This window comes from Phoenix dactylifera, unplaced genomic scaffold, assembly GCF_009389715.1.
Source record: "Phoenix dactylifera cultivar Barhee BC4 unplaced genomic scaffold, palm_55x_up_171113_PBpolish2nd_filt_p 002300F, whole genome shotgun sequence".
NCBI classification, from domain to species: domain Eukaryota; kingdom Viridiplantae; phylum Streptophyta; class Magnoliopsida; order Arecales; family Arecaceae; genus Phoenix; species Phoenix dactylifera.
This window is the reverse complement of record NW_024069546.1, coordinates 16,503-38,246: the sequence shown is the minus strand read 5'-3', so window position 1 is coordinate 38,246 and position 21,744 is coordinate 16,503. Positions and strand designations below refer to the sequence as shown.

Sequence of the window (21,744 nt, the reverse complement as noted above, 5' to 3'; positions counted from 1 at the left end):
ATGTGGATCGTGGTGTGGATGATGCAAATCTACTGTCAAAAAAAAGCTGCAATGGCTCTTTCAAGGATGTCCGAGCCCAAAATTCCACCAATGTTGCTGAGTTTTGTTCTTGAAACAGGATAGCCGGCATGCAACACGCCTTGATCTCTGCGTACATTAGTCATGGATTTGCTTGTGTTAATTGCATCATCAGTTTCGCTCTTAAGAGATGTCTTATCCTGTGAGTTTTCTCATTCTTCTGAATTCCAAGTCTGTTGAAGAAATTCGGAATTAATTTCAAGAGATTTGAATCATGTAATAACTGATATTGTTCTGTAGACTTAATGTAGATTACATATTGCTTCGAGGTCCCTTGTTACTCTGGGCATTGAGTATATAGCGATGGTTGCATCCTGCTCCTATGTTGGCATGCTGTTTTTTCCAGTCATGCTGGTTCACAGTGGTCTACCGGAGATCGGGTGGGGCGGTGGGAGAACTACATGGCAGATGAGATCCATCAAGTATTCAACTTTCAATTTTCGTGGGACATGGCATGCAGGTATCCAGGTACTGGCCCTCAGAAATCAGGACTGATTTGCTTTGGTTCGATGTGGATCCGACTTGAAGGTTGGTGGGCAAACAGAAATCCAGCTGCGACTCGCGGATTGGAATAGTGAATAAAGCCGATAGAAACATTTCCAATGACATTAACAAACCTGGTGGGCATTAAGATTTACAGGAGTGCAAAAATTGCTTCGCGAGAAACTATGATTTTTATCAGGTTCCGACTTTGACCAGGCTAGTGATTAGTCTGGCTAATCATTCTGGAAAGATAGAGACCTGACCGCCAGCAGGATAGTTTCCCCTTGTTGGCAGAATCTGTTTTACAGGTGAATGTTCTAGGTAATTTAGCACGGCTTAGGATGGGTGTTTAGTTTAACATTAGAGGCTTTAGCATAATAGCAAATTCACAGTCTAGCAGCTTGCTGTCTCTGGTTGTGATTTTTGAATTCCCCGACAGTTCAAACTAAAACATCTGACTGGTATAAGTAGAGCACTGGATAACGTAAAACTAATCGTTTGCTCTCCTTGAAGTTCAAGCATTTCAAATTAGCTACTTGAATAAATCCCTTATGATGCGTAGCTGCATTCGAACTGGACGGCATCTGTATTGCTCAGTTTTGCTGCGTGATACTGTACCCAATAAAGAAAAAAAAAAAAGCTACAAGACTTTGTGGCTGGCATGGCAAGGAATGATTGTAGCATATCGGTTGGGTTTAAGATATGTTCGTACCAGGTCGAATTGGACAGTATGGAGAGTACCATATTGGTTCGCTATCGGAATCTAGTATGGATGGTGTATCGACGTTCGGTATGCCAAAATTTTTTTTCATTCAATATGTCAAAAAATTTGTATTATATTATACCGATATAGTGCTAGTATGACATCAGTATAAGATTTGTGCTAGTGTGACACCCTTACAAGATTCAGGGCATCCAGACGATGAACTCTAGTTAGTCCTTATCGTTTCTCACGCCAAAAAAGACTTGGGCCTCCTCGCTTACCATGCGGCAAACCGCTGTGAGAACCTCCCAAGTCAAATCTTCCACTAATATTCGAATATCTTTGACCTTTACGTCGTCTCGCTTTCGCAGAAGGTCTGTAAGTAAACAATCCACGCCTTCCTTTTGTCCTTTTTAGGGAACAATGACACCACTGATTTAGGAAGTTGGTGGCACGGAAGGTCTACCTCCGTATCCAAAGATTTGTTTTCAGACAAGATTTTTACCAGCACACAAAATCCCACGTCTAGAAGGGAGAAAGGAGAAGGAAATGCCCTCAGTGATCTTTTAGACCTTTTATATTTTTCTGCCATCCCAACCACCGAGTCCAAATTATGCAGCTCGACTTTGCCCGTATGACCCTTAGTCTTGTGTGCTTTATTTTGGGTGGATTCTCCCTGGGTTCCCTCTCTTTTCTCCATAACTTTACCTCAGTTGAAAAGCTCGGATACTTCTGTCTGGATGACAACTGCTGATGAAGTGAAAAACATCGGCTAGGTTTTTCAGGAGGAAGTGAAACAACTGCTGATGAAGCCAATACTAAAATGTTTCGCATGGCACGTAGGCACGTATCATTTGTATGCAAAAGCAGGTGCAATACGTGGCAATCTTGTATTCCTATCTGCAAAAATGTTTTGATTTCAATTCCAATGTACAATCTGATAGTTCAAGTCAATTTTATGATTCCATGTCGCAGCAACCAAGATCCAATCGCATCTTTTTGGAGATTAATTGTGGTCGCAAAGATTATCCCATACTATTTATAGAAGTCTACAAAACAACCTTTCCTTTATGGCACCCTCTCAAATCCTTGGCTCTGGGCATGCTTGCCCTTGTTTTTATTTCTTAATTTTTATCCAAACAAATATTCTAGTAAAAACCAAAAATAATAACAATAATAATATATATATATTCTAATATTATTGCTACCACAATTTTAATTGTTATCATATTGTTGCTGTCATCATCGCCGCCTCCGCCTCCATCACTACTACTATCAACATCATTCTAGCGCAATACTGCCGCTGCTTCATTGATACCTCTGCCACCATCATCATCATCATCTCCGCCACTGCCTTTTCCTACCTTAGTCCAGCCATCGACCCCATCACTACATTGACCATCTTTTCACAATCATTGTTTCACAAGAAGAAAAGTTTGGAACGCAATTACCATTGTTATTTTCTGTGACTTGGATTCGTTGCAAAAGAAATCACCTACTCCCGAACACTTGGTGGGCAGGAGAATATCGTGGTTACTTAAATTGGGCGGAGTCCAAAGCGTGGAGAGAAGCCCTCGTCAGGGAGTGCTAATTAATGATGACCTGCGCATTCTAGCGTTGAAAGGCTCACCGAACCCTTCCCCCCGCTTCAAAGTGCCGATTTATTAACGTGGCGTTATGGTGCAATCACTACTTCCATGCACATTCTAGGGCCGGGAATTAAAGAAGGACCAGTAGCTCCTCCAGGCTCCAGCCCCAGAGAAAGACTTTCTCACCTCTCTGCTTTTCCTTTGTTCATGTGCTTGCCACAAGCAGGAGTCTAGTTACAAGTTATTTTAAAGCAAAAACAAATAAAACATAAAATATTTTTTTAAAAAAACCAAAAATATATAATGAAAGTGTGGTTGGTTTGCGATCGAAATTAGAATTGGAATCGAATAATTATAGGTGAAATCAGATTCGGAATCGAAATAGAATTTGAGTACCGGAAAATAGATAAAATTAAATTTTAGAGAATTGGAATATTTTTATTTCTTTTTAGAATCAGAATCAAAATTAAAATTGAACTTTATTCGACCAAACGACTGTCACACCCAACTCCCTCCAACCAAATATATTCTAAATTATAACAAATTAGGTATGTTTTAATTTTAGTAATTATGTTATTATATAAAATACTATAATGCAAAAAGAATTACTTGTTTGGCATTGAAGGAGGAACTTGATTGCTGAATTTTCAATTATTGATTAGATGGATCATGGATCACCAGAAACTAATGAACTTGTGTATACCTGCGTTCATGGCCGTAGGTTCTCCATTGAGTCTTAGAAACTTTTAAAATAATAGGGCTGCATGCTTGGACTCTAGGAAGCTAGGTCGGTCATATTTTAGATGGGTTCTTGGTACATCTAACTAAAAGATACCAGTGACCTACCAGGAATTATCTATTTTGCTGCTGAACTAAAATTTCAAAGCGTGCATTATTTCATGTTTGTCTATTCTTTTAACAGCATGCTTTGAAATTGTTAAACGTGTAAATTAATTTTAAAAACATGAGAGAAATCAATAGGAGGCCATTATAATCTAATTTAGCTCTATTTTGACCCCTTTTTTAAAAAAATTGGCACTTCTATGACTTCCCTTGGTTGTTGCCTTCCATGTTGTCATAAATATGACATAAAGTTGCAGGTCATATCCATAGCAAAGTTTTTCACTCAGTCTAGGTGAGATGCATGATAGACTTTTAGATCATGTTCAAACTAGTAAGATGGCTCGCTAGCGCCCTTCAAAAATGGCTGCATTTATGACTACCTAAATCTCATATATATATATATCATCTCTTGCATGCCATATCTCAATAAATAGATTTTATAGAATATACACGTATAAGTAGACGAAGGCGGTCGGTCACACTTGCAACATGTACCACAGGTTAAATGCAGAGTTTAGAGGCATAGGAGATCTTTGTCTGCATACATGCAAGCAGCTCTAGGTTTTGGATAATAAATCAAGAGTTTCATTTCATCTTCATTTGTGATACTATTTTTATGAAATTTCTAGAGAGAATTTCTCCCATGAAAGAAACTAAGAGAAAAATATTATCATGCTAAATACAAAAAGTCATTACCAAGATCTATAATTTTGATATTAAATTGTATTGGTACCATGCTAATATAATATCAATATATCTTATAGAGGATCAGGTCGATACCAATATGGTATATAGAGCGATATGCATCGAAACAGTGAACTTTAGCCAGGAATAATTTTTAGTCCCTGATGACCAGTTTTATACTAACCGGCCCAGCGTTATGCCGACATTTAACCGGATATATTCTTGAGACCAAAATATTTTGGGAGGGTGGGAAACTAATTTCCGGTGTAAGAAATTGTTGGAGGAGCAAAAATAAGCCTGCGAGAAAGCTGGAGCCTAGCTGTTGAGGGAGGGCCTTGGAGGGAGGGGATCCATGGGCCCCCGTGGATCATGAAATCGGAGAGAATATTCCACTGGGAGATCCTCTTCTCACCGCCCGACGCTCCCGCGCCGCTATTTATATCCTCCTCGATCCCTACCTGGGCTTCCCATCGCCCCACCCTCGCCTCCTCTACCTCCACCCAATCGTCCCCTCGGCCGCTGCGCTCTCGTTCGATCGGCAGAGAAGAGGTATGGACCGAGATATCTTCCTGTTTCTCGCTCTGCGTTATGTTTTGATCTTCTTTGTTTGGGTTTTCTTTCTCGTCGTAAATCCAGACTCGTGATCGATTGAACGCCTGCGATCCGTTTGTGGTTTTGTTTTTGCTTGTTTCGTTATCTTCTGGAGAGCAATGAGAAATCTTTTGGATGGAGATCGAGGATTTCGATGCTTCTTGGATTGCAAAATAAGAATTGGTTTGTTCCTTCTTTGACGTTTGAATGCGCGCATCATCTTTCTCTTTCGGTATTATTTATTTAAATCTCTTTGTCGGTAATTGTTATTTGTATTGCTGAATGCATCGGTTATTGTTATATTTTTTCCGTGATTTTTTTTTTTTGGTCTCTTTTTCCATGGATATAATAGACAAGTTTCTAGGGTTGGATTCTTGGTTCTTGATATCGTTCCTGAAATCGTGGAGTTCGGCTTTCTCAAATTATATGCCTATTTTTCCTTTTCCTCTTCTAAATTCTAATGCCGTTTCTTGCTGATTTATTAAATAAAAACAGATGTGCCTCTGTTACCGTATTTGTTGAATTTATGATCGATTTGTTTGTGGTGGGTTTTTCGTATTCGTATCTCTTTACGGAATCTCTGTCTAACGTTTCTGTTCTTTTTTGTTTTAACGAACTCTTCATCCTCTGGAAAACGATAAGACTTTGATCCAATATTTGGATTTTTATGGCTTCATATCAGCCAAAGATAGGCGTCTCTAGTGGCGGCAATGCCGGAACGATCTTTATCTCAAACTGCTCCTCTCTCTCTATCTTTCTATAAAAAAGAGATTGAGATATAAATAAAAGATCTTCCTTTGTGTTTTAGGGTTCTTCTTCTAATCTAAACAAGTCTAAAGAAGGGAGAGGAGAGGAGAGGAGGGGAGGAAGGGGAAGCGCCGTCATGGCAGGGGAGCAGCTCCAGGTGCTGAACGCTTTGGATGTGGCCAAGACGCAATGGTACCACTTCACGGCCATCGTGATCGCCGGCATGGGCTTCTTCACCGACGCCTACGACCTCTTTCTGCATTCCCTCGTCACCAAGCTCCTCGGCCGCATCTACTACACGTCGACGGCTCCCCGACCCCGGATCCCTCCCCCCCAACGTCTCCGCTGCTGTCAACGGCGTCGCCTTCTGCGGCACCCTCTCAGGCCAGCTCTTCTTCGGCTGGCTCGGCGACAAGATGGGCCGGAAGCGCGTCTACGGCATGACCTCATGCTCATGGTCCTCTGCTCGGTCGCGTCCGGCCTCTCCTTCGGCACACTCCTAGGTCTGTCATGGCCACCCTCTGCTTCTTCCCGCTTCTGGCTCGGCTTCGGCATCGGCCGGCGACTACCCCCTCTCCGCCACCATCATGTCCGAGTACGCCAGCAAGAAGACCCGTGGTGCCTTCATCGCGGCCGTCTTCGCCATGCAGGGCATCGGCATCCTCGCCGGTGGCATGATCGCATCACCGTCTCAGCCGCCTTCAAGAACTACTTCCCTGCCCCCACCTACGCGTCGACCCCGTAGCCTCGACCGTCCCGAGGCCGATTTCGTCTGGCGCATAATTCTCATGTTTGGCGCCATCCCGGCGGCGCTCACCTACTACTGGCGGATGAGATGCCCGAGACTGCCCGCTACACTGCTCTCGTCGCCAGAACGCCAAGCAGGCAGCTGCGACATGTCCAAAGTCCTCCAGGTCGGCTCGAGGAGGACCAGGCCAAGGTGGAGCAGATGACCGGCAAACAGGCGAACGCCTTTGGCCTCTTTCTCGAAGAAAATTCCTGGCTCGCCACGGCCTCCACCTCCTCGGCACCACCACCACCTGGTTCCTCCTCGACATCGCCTTCTACAGCCAGAACCTCTTCCAGAAAGACATCTTCAGCGCCATCGGATGGATCCCCAAGGCCGCCACATGAACGCTCTCGAAGAAGTGTTCAGGATCGCCAGGGGCCCAGACTCTGATCGCACTCTGCGGCACCGTCCCGGGGTACTGGTTCACCGTGGCCCTCATCGACATCATCGGCCGGTTCACGATCCAGGCGATCGGGTTCTTCATGATGACGGTGTTCATGCTCGGCCTCGCCATCCCTACGACCACTGGACCACGCCGGGCAACCACATCGGCTTCATCGTCATGTATGCGTTCACCTCTCTTCTTCGCCAACTTTGGTCCCAACAGCACCACCTTCATCGTGCCTGCAGAAATTTTTCCGGCCAGGCTGAGGTCGACGTGCCATGGGATCTCAGCAGCGTCGGGGAAGCTTGGTGCGATCGTCGGCTCGTTTGGGTTTCTGTACTTGGCCCAGAACAAGGACCCGGCCAAAACCGACCATGGGTACCATCCGGCATTGGTGTCAGGAACTCCCTCTTCTTGCTCGCCGCCTGCAACCTCTTGGGGTTCTTCTTTACCTTCCTGGTGCCCGAGTCGAAGGGCAAGTCTCTGGAGGAGATGTCTCGGGAGAAGAGGACGAGGGCCAACAGCAGAATCTGATGTCCCTGTCGGTTACTATAGGACTGCCCCTGAGGTCTAGTTGGCTGCTGCCGCTGCTGCTGCATTCTGTTTGTTTTCCTTCTTCTGCTTCCTTGTGCTATGGAATTTTAGCTCTCATGGATCTATCAAGATAGATCCTAATCTAGTTTCAGGGCGTCAAAACTTTGTTGCGGACTGTCTTTCTTGGTCATCGGAGAGCTTGTAGAACTGACGAATGTTTAAGAGCATCATCACAAGTATTGTGTGGGATGTTTGTTAAAAGGCACCTGTAATCTCTTTTGTTGCTCCAGCAAACAACCTGGCCTAATACTAAGTTCTTCTTTTAGTAATTAACCTGTTAGTGGTTGGTTACTAGATAAACTGTGGTGCATGAGGAGTTCTTTTGTTGCAATTGTTGTCTAATTATCCGTTTTGCTGTGGAAGTTGGATCCATATACTGCAAGAAAGGTGTTCTACATGCCTTCTGGCCCCTGCTTCTGAGAACTCGAGTGTGGTGTAGGTGAAAAATTGCACCAGGAGCTAGCACTCATATTTATTTCACTTGTTTGCATCTTTTCGCCTGTCTATTTTGCTGTGGAAGTTTGGACACTTGCATATTGCAACCAAGGAATTCAACATATTAATGTCCCTGCTACCGGCCCCTGCTTTTGAGAAATCTTTGTATGGGTGAAACATGGTACCAGGAACTACTATTAAACTTGTTTGTATCTTGTTACCTCTTTCAAGGTCGCAGAAATAACGGTCATGGAACTTTTTACAGTACAATCAAATGTTCGCTCATTTCAGCAATAAACTAATGAACCATTGATGATTTAATGAAATACTTGTTGATTCTACTAGGTTTGTTTTTATTATCAGATAATTGAATCCTGATTGCTCTGTGTGAAGGTGCTGCTTAAATAGTGGAAGTATTTAAAGAGATGGAAAAACAACATTGGAACGAAGATACCACACCTGGCTTATATTCTCTGCTTTGCCTCTTGTGGGTGTCTTTCCAACTGTTTGTGTACCAAATAGAGCAAGAACAAATCAAGTCTACCAAAAAAATTTCATGGGCAAGAAGTCGATTTCTCTCATAATGAACTCCTTTTTATCTGATCCTACATTCAGACTTCAGAGAATTTACTCTATTTCTGATAAGGTCTGGGTAGATGGACCAAGGCCTGGTATCAAGCCACCCAAGCTCCAGGTCTGAGCTGAACTAAACCTAGCCTTAAAAAAATTCACCAGAACCCTACCATGAAATACGGTTGCCCCAGGCCCATCTTAGCCGAGGCCTGGTGTAAAGTGAAGCCAGAATAACGCCATATCCCCCATTCCTGAGCTGAACCTCTTGCAAAGCCCATCATGAAATGGACTGCACCAGGCCCATTTAGAGAGAGTGGGATCAATTGAACCCACCGGGTGTGGATAGACAGACGAACGCATTGTTGTCGCTCTTGCGACAGTCATGATTTCTAAAGATATGAATACAAGGTAATTAAGGATCCAGTCGGCCTTATTAATTCGAACCCACTTTTTTCTTTGGTTTTTTCACAAAGAAACATGACACTCTGGCTAGGGTATACAACCACATTAACAGCACAATCCAACAATATGCTTGATATCAACCACAAAGCTGTCATTCTCTAACTCAAACCATGTCTCCAGTATCTAGCTATTTTCACACCCACAAAAGCACCTTTAAGTGCACCACATTTACTTAATTGTTGCCATCCTTTCTTTTTCTTTTTAAAAAAATATATATCCATTGGCATCAAACATAAAATAAAATATACAACAACTCAAAAAAGATATCTATCCCATCCATCCACAACAAAAATTTTATATGACTAGCAACACATATATATCGTCATGCAATCTGCAGTTAGCCCCACATTTCATTATAGAAGATTGAAAAGCTACCCACACCCTACAACAAAGGATGGTCAATGATGTTGGAATCAGGCGGACCAGAAAACCACCTAACAACCATGAAGAAATCACCAACCAACGTAAGACGAGTCTTCAATATATGTAGTTTAAGAGCAAAAATACAGTAACTGCCGATTAGACTGAACAACATTGTGCAACAGCACTTAATCAAAAAGTCTTTATAAACCACCAAAACTTTGGCCACTTACAAGATGCCACCAAAGGAATAGTAGCATTACATATCGTACAACGGACCATTTCCCTTAACCTACAATACAATGAACTGGCCTTCGTATGTGCTCACCTCATCTAACCACCACAGACATTGTGGACGCAGCTGCTCCTCGGCATCATCTCGATCCGACATTAGCAACAGAGTCAACCCAGCAAAGAAGACCCATCAACCCACGAAGTCATGAAGCATCTGACTTCCAAAGTGCCTCATCTGCTGCTTGTTGTTGGCCCATCCTCATGCCTGAGGCCCAACGTGAGCGAAACCGCTCCAAGCCCTCCAATGTCCATCGCACTCTGGTACGTTCCAAAGCTAATCAAGTTCCCATCCATGCTCGTCGGAATTCCACACTCGTCCATCCTCGATCTCTTCTCACAGTGCCAGGGCTCCATACTCTGGGTACCCTCATCGTTCAACACAGGCTCCATAGAGGAACAACAATCCAATGGCTTGTTGCACTGCGCTTCTGGCCTTGGTCCGTTAGAAGCCGCCCTACTTCATCCATGGGTGGCTTAGTAGTAAGCACTGTTTTCTGTTGTTGCCGGAGTTGAGGTCCATTCCGTTCATCCCTTTGGTTTCAAGCATGTGGATCTCTTCCACCATAGGCTTCCATAGTCGCACCCGGGCATTAATGAACCAGTTGGAGACCTGCATGAAGGTGAAGCACCGGCGCAAGCAACATATTAGGCACTGAAAAATAAAAAATCATTTGAAACACCATAAAAAGAATCCTTCCATATCCTCCACCATGCAGCAGCGGTAGGGGATGCTGCATGGTTACTACGTATTGCACGATGGTGCAAAACCGATAACTAAAAAATAATAAGCAAATTATATTATGCAAATTATATCAGTTTGGATTAATAAAATTTAAAGCTGCCAATTCTGCCAGGTGGACCAATCACCATGCGGCCATGAGAAAGCCAAACGGCGAAGGCCTCAGAAAATCCAGGCTCTATCAGATCACGAGTCACAGAGCTTGGACAGTCTGCCCAAGGTCTTGCCCCCTTGTAAAGTAGCAGTGCGTGTGGCATGAGTTCACATCGAAACAGTGTTTCTACTATTTCGTGGGAAATGGTGTGAGCACTGGAGACCAGGCCCTGCTCTCACGCATGCAAGTTCATCGTGTGTCAGCTTTATTCACATGGAGTTAAATGAGTCAATTTTTGACTGCGCCAAAGCAGACTGTCAGAGTCCACAAAGAGTCAAAATTTGACTCCTACAAGCTGACTCTTCAACGTGCGATGTGAATTACACCAGCTTAACAACAGGTATGGGTCGGACTGACAGCAGTTCCCAGTTACAAACTAGGTCTTTTTTTTGACCCCATTAAGCTGCAGGCCAATCATTCTGGAAATCATGGAAGAATGGGTCCTCTACAAATTAGGTCATGGTCAAAAAGTGGCACATTTACTGCCATGAATAGAGGATAGGTCCTACAAGCTGTGCCAGGGTGACCCGCAATACCCAGGTCGATTCAAAAACCTAGTTCAGCATAGGGTGGATCAAACCAAATACTATGCAGCTATGGCCAAATACTGTGGGTCAATGGTGGTTGGCCCACACAGTGGGGAGCAGCTAAGTTAGAATTCCATCATACTGACAGAAAATAAGTATCTTAATTATTGGTCCAAATGACCACTTGGGCCCTGCTGTACACAATCAGAGAGTCAGCTGCATGATAGAGGAAACAGACATTTGACTCAGCCTGACTTCGATCCAAACTTCGAAGTTCCAGGCCAAATTTACAAGATCCAACCTGTTTCCCATTGGATTAAAACTTAGATCTGCACTGAGAATAGACCACCCCTCCAACTCAGCCCATTCCAAAGATTTGGTTGCAGGTGACATCATTGGAGGGATCCATTCATCTTTCCCCTCCTAATGGCATAATATCACACACAAGAGAATGAAGATGGGGTCTGAGAAAGTTACCTGGTTCCGTGACAGGCCAGTTTGGGTCGCTAACATGTGCTTGTCCGTATCAGTCGGATACCTGGAGACACCAAACATGCATGAGTAGTCCCTTTCCCACCCAAAACACCATGCATGCATTGATGACAGTAATAATATATGTACCAACAGAAGGCAGCAGTAGAAAAAAAAATTAAAGATTTACACAACTATGAGATACAAACATATGGAGTCAAAAAGTGCGGCTTGACTCACGGATGAAGGAAATGGTCGAACAACCAGGCCCTCAAAACAGCCACAGCACGCTCAGGTAGGCCTCTCTGAGGTCTCCACACCGGCTGGTTCCGATCCATAAAGCCTAAGCTGTTCTCACCTGCCTTTTGTTTCCGGAGGCTCTGGTCGACCGTATTTTAGCTTCGGGGACATCGTTGCTTCACCTCTACTGGAACTCGGTGATTTGATGAACTCCTCTCCCAGCACTTTGCTGATGTGCCGGAGCTGATCAGATATAGCATTTTTTATGCACCTGAAGTGCTTCGAGACAGCCCTGAGGGCTAACGAAGTGTAGGGCGTAGCAGAGCTGAGGCCTGCTACAGATTCGAACGCGGAGACCACCATTTGCATTTGCTGGTGGTACTGCTTGTACCTTCTGCATACCTTCACAAATAAGTGAGCTTAGGCCGGTTAGAATTCTAAATAAATTGCATCAACTGATTGCGATACATAGGGCAGCTGAAGATAACAATAATGGTGGACATGAGAAAGAGAGGGAGGGAGAGAGATCAGCAACTCCACTAAATACGCAGGAACACTCGAAAATATAAATAACTGAAACACCATATTGGTTTACACCGGCGACATGAGATATGGATCTCATACTATCAAATAAAAACAACTAAAAATTCCAATCAACAACTATAGAGCTGTCATGAACTGAATGGCAACCATACATGACACAGTTTACCAGTAGAGCAAGATATTTTTAAACACATTTAGTCCTCTTGCATAAACTGCAACGGCCTGCTAGCTGATCAATCAAGAGTTCCTTTATTAGGAAGATTCAATCAAACTCCCAATGCCTGATAGGCATCTTTAGATGGAAAGTTCGCTGGTTCTTCAAAGTATTGCATGCAATGTGTTCATGATACAATTAAAACCATATAATCACAAATATTATCACCTTAAAAAAATCATAACTATGATAAGAAAGTCTATATTGATTAGCAATAGAAGCATTTGGGAGGCTTTATCACTGAAGAGTGATTAATATAAACAAACATGAATGCATAGAAATCTAACAATAACCAATAATCATTATGATTCATCATATATTAATTTTTTTAAACAAACAGTAAAAGGCTACCTCACATTTAATCTCTACCATAAGTCATCAATGCTTTTCGCTCATTCATGACTCTTAGAGAGCAAATTTTCATTCACAGCTTGAATCAATATTCAGAACCTCCATCCAGCATAAATTCTCCTTCGAAGGACTTCCAAATACCTAATCTTCCTAATCTTCCACGACAAGTGTGTCTAGTCTACATTGCAGATGACCATATTCTGCCAATTAGTTCTACATCAATTTCACCTTCATTAATGCAATTCATAAGCTTACATCACTAGGGTTTGCCCTTTTTTTTTCCTTTTTCAATTTTCAGTGTAAACAACAGCCACCCTCTATTACAATTCTCAATGTCTATTTCTGTCTTTCCCTCTTCTCCATGCAACCAAATCATCATTCTGGTCACATTTAATCTCTACCATAAGTCATCAATGCTTTTCGCTCATTCATGACTCTTAGAGAGCAAATTTTCATTCACAGCTTGAATCAATATTCAGAACCTCCATCCAGCATAAATTCTCCTTCGAAGGACTTCCAAATACCTAATCTTCCTAATCTTCCACGACAAGTGTGTCTAGTCTACATTGCAGATGACCATATTCTGCCAATTAGTTCTACATCAATTTCACCTTCATTAATGCAATTCATAAGCTTACATCACTAGGGTTTGCCTTTTTTTTTTCCTTTTTCAATTTTCAGTGTAAACAACAGCCACCCTCTATTACAATTCTCATGTCTATTTCTGTCTTTCCCTCTTCTCCATGCAACCAAATCATCATTCTGGACTCGGCCATGCCCACCTTAAAAACAAACAAAATTTCCAAGCATGCTCTACAGAAACTTGTACTAACCATTCCATTTAAAATGCACAATGAATTTCTTAAGGCATGTAGTTAGAATAAATAAATAAACTAGGGAAAATTAACTAGAAGAAATACATATTATCATGAGAAGGGGAGAGTTGCTATACAGACGCATACTCTTCTATCCTTATCAGATTCATCGGTGCCTGAAAAACAGACGGAAATCAATGTTTGAAATTCTCACCCTCTAATAAAAAAGATATCACACAATAAAGAGTGTTACATATTACAAGCCTTTGGATCACAGGGTAAATCATCCTGATGATGCCAATCAACCTGACGCCATGGAAATTTAGCAACAACAAACAATATTGGTGAATAAAACTTACCATCTCAAATAACTGCATTTTATTTAAGAGAGCTTTACTACAAGACATCTTAAGAGATTTGAATTGGTAATTTAATTTTTCACTTCTACAAAAGAACCAGAATCAGTCATGAGATTGAAAACATTTATGAGACCAGTACATCAAGTAAAATGTTTCAAGAGCGCCCATAAAGAGTTATGCAAATCTGGTTTGACTACAATAGGAACAATCTACTTTATTGAATGATAGCCCTCCATAACAAGCTTTTTTTTAATGTGTTCAATTTTTCACCACCCACCCACCCCTTCTTCTTTTTTTTGCCCAAAAAAGCAGACACTATCATCCCTGGTAAATCTTCCATGAGTCATTCCATAACAAATATTAGATGATTGTGGATTCAATGTAATACATAATAAAACAAAATCTTAAATGTGATACATAGATAGCCAAACAAGCATGGCTTCATATTTTTCATTTTTGTTACCAGCTATACAAAGGAAAATACTCATTTAACCTGGAGTAAAAATCATTTACCAAACTCATTTAACACTTATTATAGCATATTCTTGCTGAAATATTTCTCACACCATAGGGGTAAAAAATTTGAACTCATAAAATATTAAACAAATTATCATTTCAATTACTAAACCATACAACAGAATATACCCAGCATTCACATGTTATTACATAGTATAGAATTCAAATCAGTGTTTCATTTTTGTGTGGTTTGACTGGTCTCAAGTGCAATTTCACCATATCAGAAGAATTTGTGCTTAGTTCATCAACTTGCATCAGATATGCTAGGTTATTTACTTATTTCTCTGGTTACTTCAAAGAGCAAGCATAAATGACAGAAACAGTAATCTGCCTTTATGCGGTCCCACAATTTACCACGTGAAATATTCTGTTAAATTTCATGAAAAGCCAATTTGAAAATCTATAATTCTTAGTCTATTATGATGCATTTTATATGGAGACACAAAATGGACGAACATAAAAACAAATTCCATCTGAAGATGGCATCTATGCTTGCTAGAAATGTCCTAAAATAGAGAATTTCCTTCACAAATTTTGCTTCAGAAGAGTGCCTTAGCCTGCAAATTCACTTCTCTTGAGTTAAACTCTTAAACTAATCAGTCCTAGTCCTAGAAAATCATTTCAGTCAGCAGTTTTGATCACTAAAGAACGTCAACTACTCTTTTAACCTTCTCTGGAAGCATGGACAATTTAACTGACACTGTCATAATCCTAAAAATGAAACGTCATGTTTCCAGTGATGTTTCCAATGAACAGGAAAGTCAGTGTGACTGTATGGTACCATAAATGCAGCTTTGACTTTGAACACTTCTTTTGATTTTCTAATATTGCCAAAGGTTATCCATACGGCCCAAAAAAAAAAGCCTAAAGATATTATTTAATAATCACGAAGATGCATTGACAGAATCCGATTTATTGTTTACAATACAGGAAAACTAGCATCTCATTTACTACAGTTGTAGTGCAAAAATAAATTGTAAGCTCTCCAATTTTGTCAACTTTGGAAAACTTAGCTTCTGGTGATGATTTCCTTAGTTTCTACATTTAAAACTTGATTATTTTGCAGTTGCTACTCTGATTCAACATGAAGCATCGTAATTAATGATGAATTCACGCTTCTATCAATGCTCTTCGCTCAATCCTTTCAGTATGAATCATGTTCACTATGCTTAAGATAGGCTCCATGGATAAGAAGATATAAATCTACATGTGCCATTCTGCTCCATCTATAAGAACATCGTCTGTCTCAAAGAAGGCATGCTTATATATTTCCAAGCAACAATAACATGATGTGTCCTCTCGCCAAAAGGTCTTCATGACCAAGAAATTCCAGTCTAAAGTGATAATATTTTTTAAGAAAAGCCAATATCAAGGACAACATTACGTGTCACCACCTAACAAAATGCATGTGTGCATGCGTTAAGGTTGCATCACAATTTCTAGTTAGAGATATATTGAGTAATAATTGAAACACCAAAGCCATTTTCTTGACACAAAAAGTGGGCTGCATCAGTGACAAATTTGAAAAGGTTCACATATTATTATGGCGGATAAACATTGCAGCTTTGTTCTCTTTGAAAATGGAAATGCCACAAGTGTAGTGCTGAGCAATAACAGCCAACTGACCCGGAGTTGCACTACCATCCTTTTAATAATGGTATTACAGGAAGGTAAGGGCAACTTCATTTTCAAATCTGATGGAGCTCATGGATGAGAATGAGAAGGCAAAAATTTCTATTTGCTCGAATGCTTCTGAGTGCATATTTCTACTAACTTGAACACTGAAGATTGGAGCTAGTTGGGAAATTAATCCAAATAACTTTGAAACAGTTCTCTAAAAATTGTTTCAGAATTTGACTGAAGGGTTAAGGAGACTCGCATGTTTTCCAAAAAAAACTTTTGAAAAGCCTAATTCTAAAAATGAAGGTGGCGGTGCATAAGCAGATTGTATGCAGCATGAGAGAAGTTAATGATTATAAATCAAGGAGTTTGAGAGCTTGCAACAGACTAAAAGTTTTTAAGATAACAAGGAACACATATAAGATAGCAGCAAGAAAAACTAGAGGACTATGACCAGTAGATAGCACTAAAAACCAAATTAGCAAATTGCTGCTCTCTATTCATCAAACTGACAAATTAAAGCCAATAATGAATTAAGTGGGTTGTCAAGAACCTTATTGTCTGGGTGCACAAGACGTAACATATGAAAATCTTATTTTCCAGATGAAGGTAACTCGCATGCCCTTCTGAAAGTAAACCTTTATTTTCTAAAATTTTCATAACCCAACTTAGAAAAAAATTAGGGCATATGCATGCTTTAACACCTGTAGAAATCCAAACCCGTAGATTGTCAACATACATCCTACAGAAAATGCCCCAGCTCTCCATTAAAGTGGCCATGGTTTTAAATAAAATAAAAAGGGCATGTTGAAGAATTAAGAAAATTGCAGGAATCAAATAATTTAACAGCACATCATAGAATACAAATGGCCACTAGTAATGCATCTTACATTTATGGTTGTACTTGAAATCACCAAGTCCATATATCACTCACTAAAATTTAACATGATTTTCTATTCTTAATTTCTTTTCGTCTTCGTAAAATCAGGAGAGCCTGCCAACCAATTTAACACTGTATTCATCAAACATCATCAGACATTTCAAACTTCTGGGAAAGAATTGACTCAAAATTACAGGTCGTCTATTAGTTTACAAGAGATGGAAGAGAAGGAAAAAAAGTGCGTGTATCAATTAGTTTTGAAAAAGTTTTTGATCCCTAGTATTGCTACAAGATTGCTTGTGTCCTCTCCACAAAGACAACTTGCGTGTCAACTCAACCTTAAAGATCAAGTAAAAGATTGAAAGTGTAGTAGTGGTGGTCATCAAAGTGTGAACCAAAAAGGTTCAGATCAATCAACTATATGATGCTTTGTCAACTAAGGTATCCCAAAGATGACCATTTCAATTGAGCAACAGCAATCTGCCCACTCATATCCTTCTTCAAAAGAGAGAGACGAATAGATATAAGGAAAAAAAATCATCTGCCACAGCAGATCAATGGAATCGGAACGACCACTACAGAAAATGCTATGTGCAGTGCTACAAGGAATCGAATGATATCAAGGAGCATAAAAGTCACTGATTTGACATGCAAAAAAGTTGAGCTTACTTCTAAAAGACAATTCGACCAAGAAATTGACAAGCAGCAGCATGTAGCAGATATAAAAGACAATTTGACTAAGAAATTAACAGGAAGTAGCATGTAGCAGATAATAGCAATCGATACACATAATGCAAGCAATAATATCTGACATAAAACTAACCTCTTCGAGCATGTACAAGAGCTTCGCTTTCTTCTGCTGCATCTCGGGGCGATGAATTTGAGACGCCTCGCCGCTCACACCAGCTTCCGTCGAGGAACTATGAAAGGTGGACGACGACGCCGCCGAACACCCTCCCCTTGCGCTGTTCTCTTTCTCGCCGGCCACCACATCATCACAATTGGCACCCGCAGCCCCACAACACCTGCCACCCACATGACACTGCTTCACAGCGCTACAAAATTCATCCAGCAGCTGCTGAGCCGGCTTCAAGAACTTGGAGCTCTTCAGAATGGTCGCGTATCCCGTGAAAGGCCCGAGCGGCCCCGCGGCCCTACGAGCATCCGCCACCGGCGAGCTGACGGTACCTTGAAGCGAGTCCCCATAACCTCTATCACCGATCGAGAACCTGGGGTACGGGCAGGATTCCCCGGCTCCGCTCGCCCTCGAGCTCGGCAGTCCAAAACTCTCTTGCAGCTGAGCCACATGGAGCTCCGACGCCGGGTTCGACGAGAGGGTCAACGATAGACCTTGCGCCCCACCCTCACTCCCAACGGTAGCAAATCCCTCTTCAACTTTGCCCCGTGCAAACCCTCCTTGCCCATTCCACTGCGGAGGCTGGCGGCTCACCCACACCGTGTTCGGCTGCTCGCCGTAGCTCGGCAGAAGCAGCAATTCGTTTCCACTCTCGACCCACGAGCACGGCTGACCGGGCTCGCGAACGGAGGGCAGTTCCAGGCCATGGTCGCCCACGGAAGTGACCACCTCTTGGAGAGTGGAATGGTGAAATTGAGAAGAGGGAAAGTGCAAGTCCCCGCACTGCTGTTCGTGGTTCTCTTGGCTTGAAAGCTCCGTGGATGCCTCCTGGTAAAACCCGGAGAAGCCGGGCTTGAAGTGGCAAGCACCGGGCGAAGCCAAACTGCCTGTCATCGGAGCCGGGCTCGTAACAATCCACTCGGAGCTCGTCTGCTGCGCTCGCCAGACGCACGGGCCCCGGGGATCACCGGCACGGGCGAGATTGCCCGACGCTTCATGAAAGCTGGACGGCGACGGGTTGGTAATCGAGGTTTCGGCGCCGGCCAGCGGTAAATTTTGTATGTGGGCCGACGATGAGAACAAGGCCGGGTCGTAGACGTCCCGGACCTGGACGAGATCGGGGATCGGGTCGATGTGCTGGACCCGGAGCTTGTCCCGGCGGCTCTGCTGAGCGACGTGGGGTTCCGGTTCGGTCCTGAAGCTGTTCATCCCCAGAAGCGAATTTTGCGAGCCCTGCATCCTCCTCCGAGATTCTCTTCTCTCTACCACCACCACCAGCAGCAGCAGCAGCAGGTTTTCTGGTGCCTCGCGATAATTTTAGTTGATGGAGACATCATTTTCTTTCATTTCTTTCTCCTGTAAAAACCAGGATCGGATTGCTCAGCGAACATACAACGCGCATATGCAAACAAGCAGCAAACAAAGCAGTATAGCAAAGGAGCAAGAGGAGTTGCCAGGATTTTGAAGCAAGGAGAGAAGATGAATCACCGGAGAGAAAGAGAGAGAAAGAGAGAGAAGCGAAGAGCAAAGGCGTGAAAGCTATATCCCTTACTGAGACCTACCTCACGACACCGCTTAAAATGTACAAAATAACTCCCTTCTGGGGCCTTCACAGTCTCCATCCATTCCTCCCTGTCTATATTCTTCTATAATTAGCGAAAAAGTAAACTTGTCCCGTATTTCTCTTATTTATGTATATCATACCTGATGCATGCAAAAATATTTAGGAGGAAAGGTTTTCTTCCGATGGTTTCTTTTTATCTTTTTGGCTTTTGCTTCGGTAGAGGAAGGGGAATGCTACGAAATGGGTAAACAACACGAACCAGAGAACAAAGCGCGGAGAATAAACCGCTTTTTTGAAAGACGAAAAGGTATCCCAAAAGGAAAAATAAAGGAGCCCCAAAGTTTACGACCCACCGCACAAAAATATTCTCTCTCTTCCTCCCCAGCCCCAAATACTATTCACAAAACCGTTACTTAATGCCGTTAAGTCTCCGTTCAAAGACGCGGTAGGTTATTATTATTATTATTATCATTATTACTATTATTTCTCTCGAGAATCACAATATTGGACGAATCGACGGGCAAAGATTGCGATCTACGAAATCCGATCTCCGCATTTCGAGAAACTTAACGAAATAAATAAATAAATAAATAAATAAATCGGCGATCTTTTCCCCCTTACCTACTGAGCACATTCGTCGGGACGAGGGGTCCTCCGAATCGCCGCGGCAGCCGATTCCTCGGCCAGGTTTCGTCGGAGAGTTACGGCGTCCGTCGCCTCCGGCGTTATCTTAACGGCGCAAGAGGACGATCGCCCCACTAGGAACGGAGAGACAGCTCAAAGACGACCTGAGAAAACTTTCGCCCTCTTTTTTTTGGTACAGAAAAAATCTCGCACTCTTTCTCCGTCCTCGCTTATGAAGGCCGGGAGCAAAGCGGAAGCGCTTCCGAAAGGGACACGTCAGGATGGGTTAATTACGGCTCGTGCCACTGGCTGTTTACGGGAAGAAGGAAACGGAAGTCATCCCTCGGAGCTTGCTCAATTAACGGAACTGCCACCGTTCGGTGCCTTGGTGGCAGTTTGGACTGACGTGGCGTTCTTCGATTGGATGGTTCGAAGCGGTCCTCGGTGGGAGAGGGAGGGAGAGGAGGCCGTACTCTCCTTGGGAGAAGGTGACGTCAGACCTGGCGCCGGGATTACCGGGGCGGTCACCAGACCCCAGGCGGGGGGCGGACCTTGCTGTTTCCTCCGGCTACCGCCAGATCTTTTGCTTGGGGCGGGAATGGTTTTACCGATTACCGATAACCCCTCAGATGTCAGACCTGTTTGCACGTACGGCCCCGCTCGGATTTATCTCCCATCTTTTTTTTTTTTATTTTTATTTTTTATTAATATAATATTTATTAAAATCGGTAAAAATAAATAACTTAAATGACATGTCCGAAAGACCCAACTTCAGCGACGTAAGCAAATATTAATTTTTATTAAAAATAGTATTTTATTTAAATAAAAATATTTTGAGAAAATTAAGAAAAACCCAACGACGAGAGAGAGAATAAGTGGAATTTTATATGTACTTTGAAATAAAGAGTACATATATTCGCCCTTTAGAATGGGGCTTCATGTGATTCGGTTATAGGCGTACCCATTAAATTACAATAGATTAAAATTAAATTACAACATGATCTTGATCTACAAGTTGCTAGGTTTTTCTAAAGGTATTTCCAACCAGGTTTCAATGACATCAATTCCGTTACGTAGCATGAAGACTGGGCAAACAATTAACGGTCGTCAGTTTAGGCTGCAGGCCCGGTCTCTATTAGTACTTAAGAAATTAGGATCACCTGCAGATAAATTCAGAAATCTCCAGAAAGTAGGACGCTGGAATAGCTCGGAAATCGTGAAAAATTGGGGAATTAGAGTTAAATTGGGATGCTGTGGGATTGGGGGAAAGAAGGGGGAGAGATAATTGCATTAAATTGAGAGAGAGAGAGAGAGAGAGAGAGAGAGGGGGGGGTGCAATGATTAGGGTCTGGGCCTCGGAATGTGAGCCGTGTGATTTAAAGTTAAAGGGGGGAGATCCTGCTGCTACAGCAGAGTCTGTGATCTGACATCCAACTATGTCCGTGCATTGAATGAACCCATCACCATCACAAGTCGATTGGACGGTCGAGATTGGAGGCCTCCCTTTTAATGCGAGGTCGCTTGTCGCGACCCTTTTTGGTGCGGGGGTTCAACTTTGTCGCCGTCCAATCTTGATTTGACGGCTGTGATCTTATGCGTGCTGTCCGCTTGACCATCGGCGGTGGGGCACGGTCAGGTGGTCTTCTTGGGGTCGTATAGC

General features: G+C 42.5%; 1 long non-coding RNA gene and 2 pseudogenes across 1 annotated transcript; 2 read left to right on the top strand and 1 right to left on the bottom strand.

Annotated features, from left to right (window-relative positions):
- The first annotated feature begins 6 nt into the window (after positions 1-6).
- LOC120109504 lies at positions 7-957 on the top strand. Its single transcript, XR_005510365.1, has 2 exons — positions 7-220; positions 319-957. It is a non-coding gene; the product is annotated as an uncharacterized LOC120109504 (long non-coding RNA).
- Positions 958-5,854: 4,897 nt separating this feature from the next.
- On the top strand, positions 5,855-7,688 carry LOC120109502 (annotated as a pseudogene).
- Positions 7,689-10,065: 2,377 nt separating this feature from the next.
- On the bottom strand, positions 10,066-19,450 carry LOC103705450 (annotated as a pseudogene).
- Positions 19,451-21,744: the final 2,294 nt, after the last annotated feature.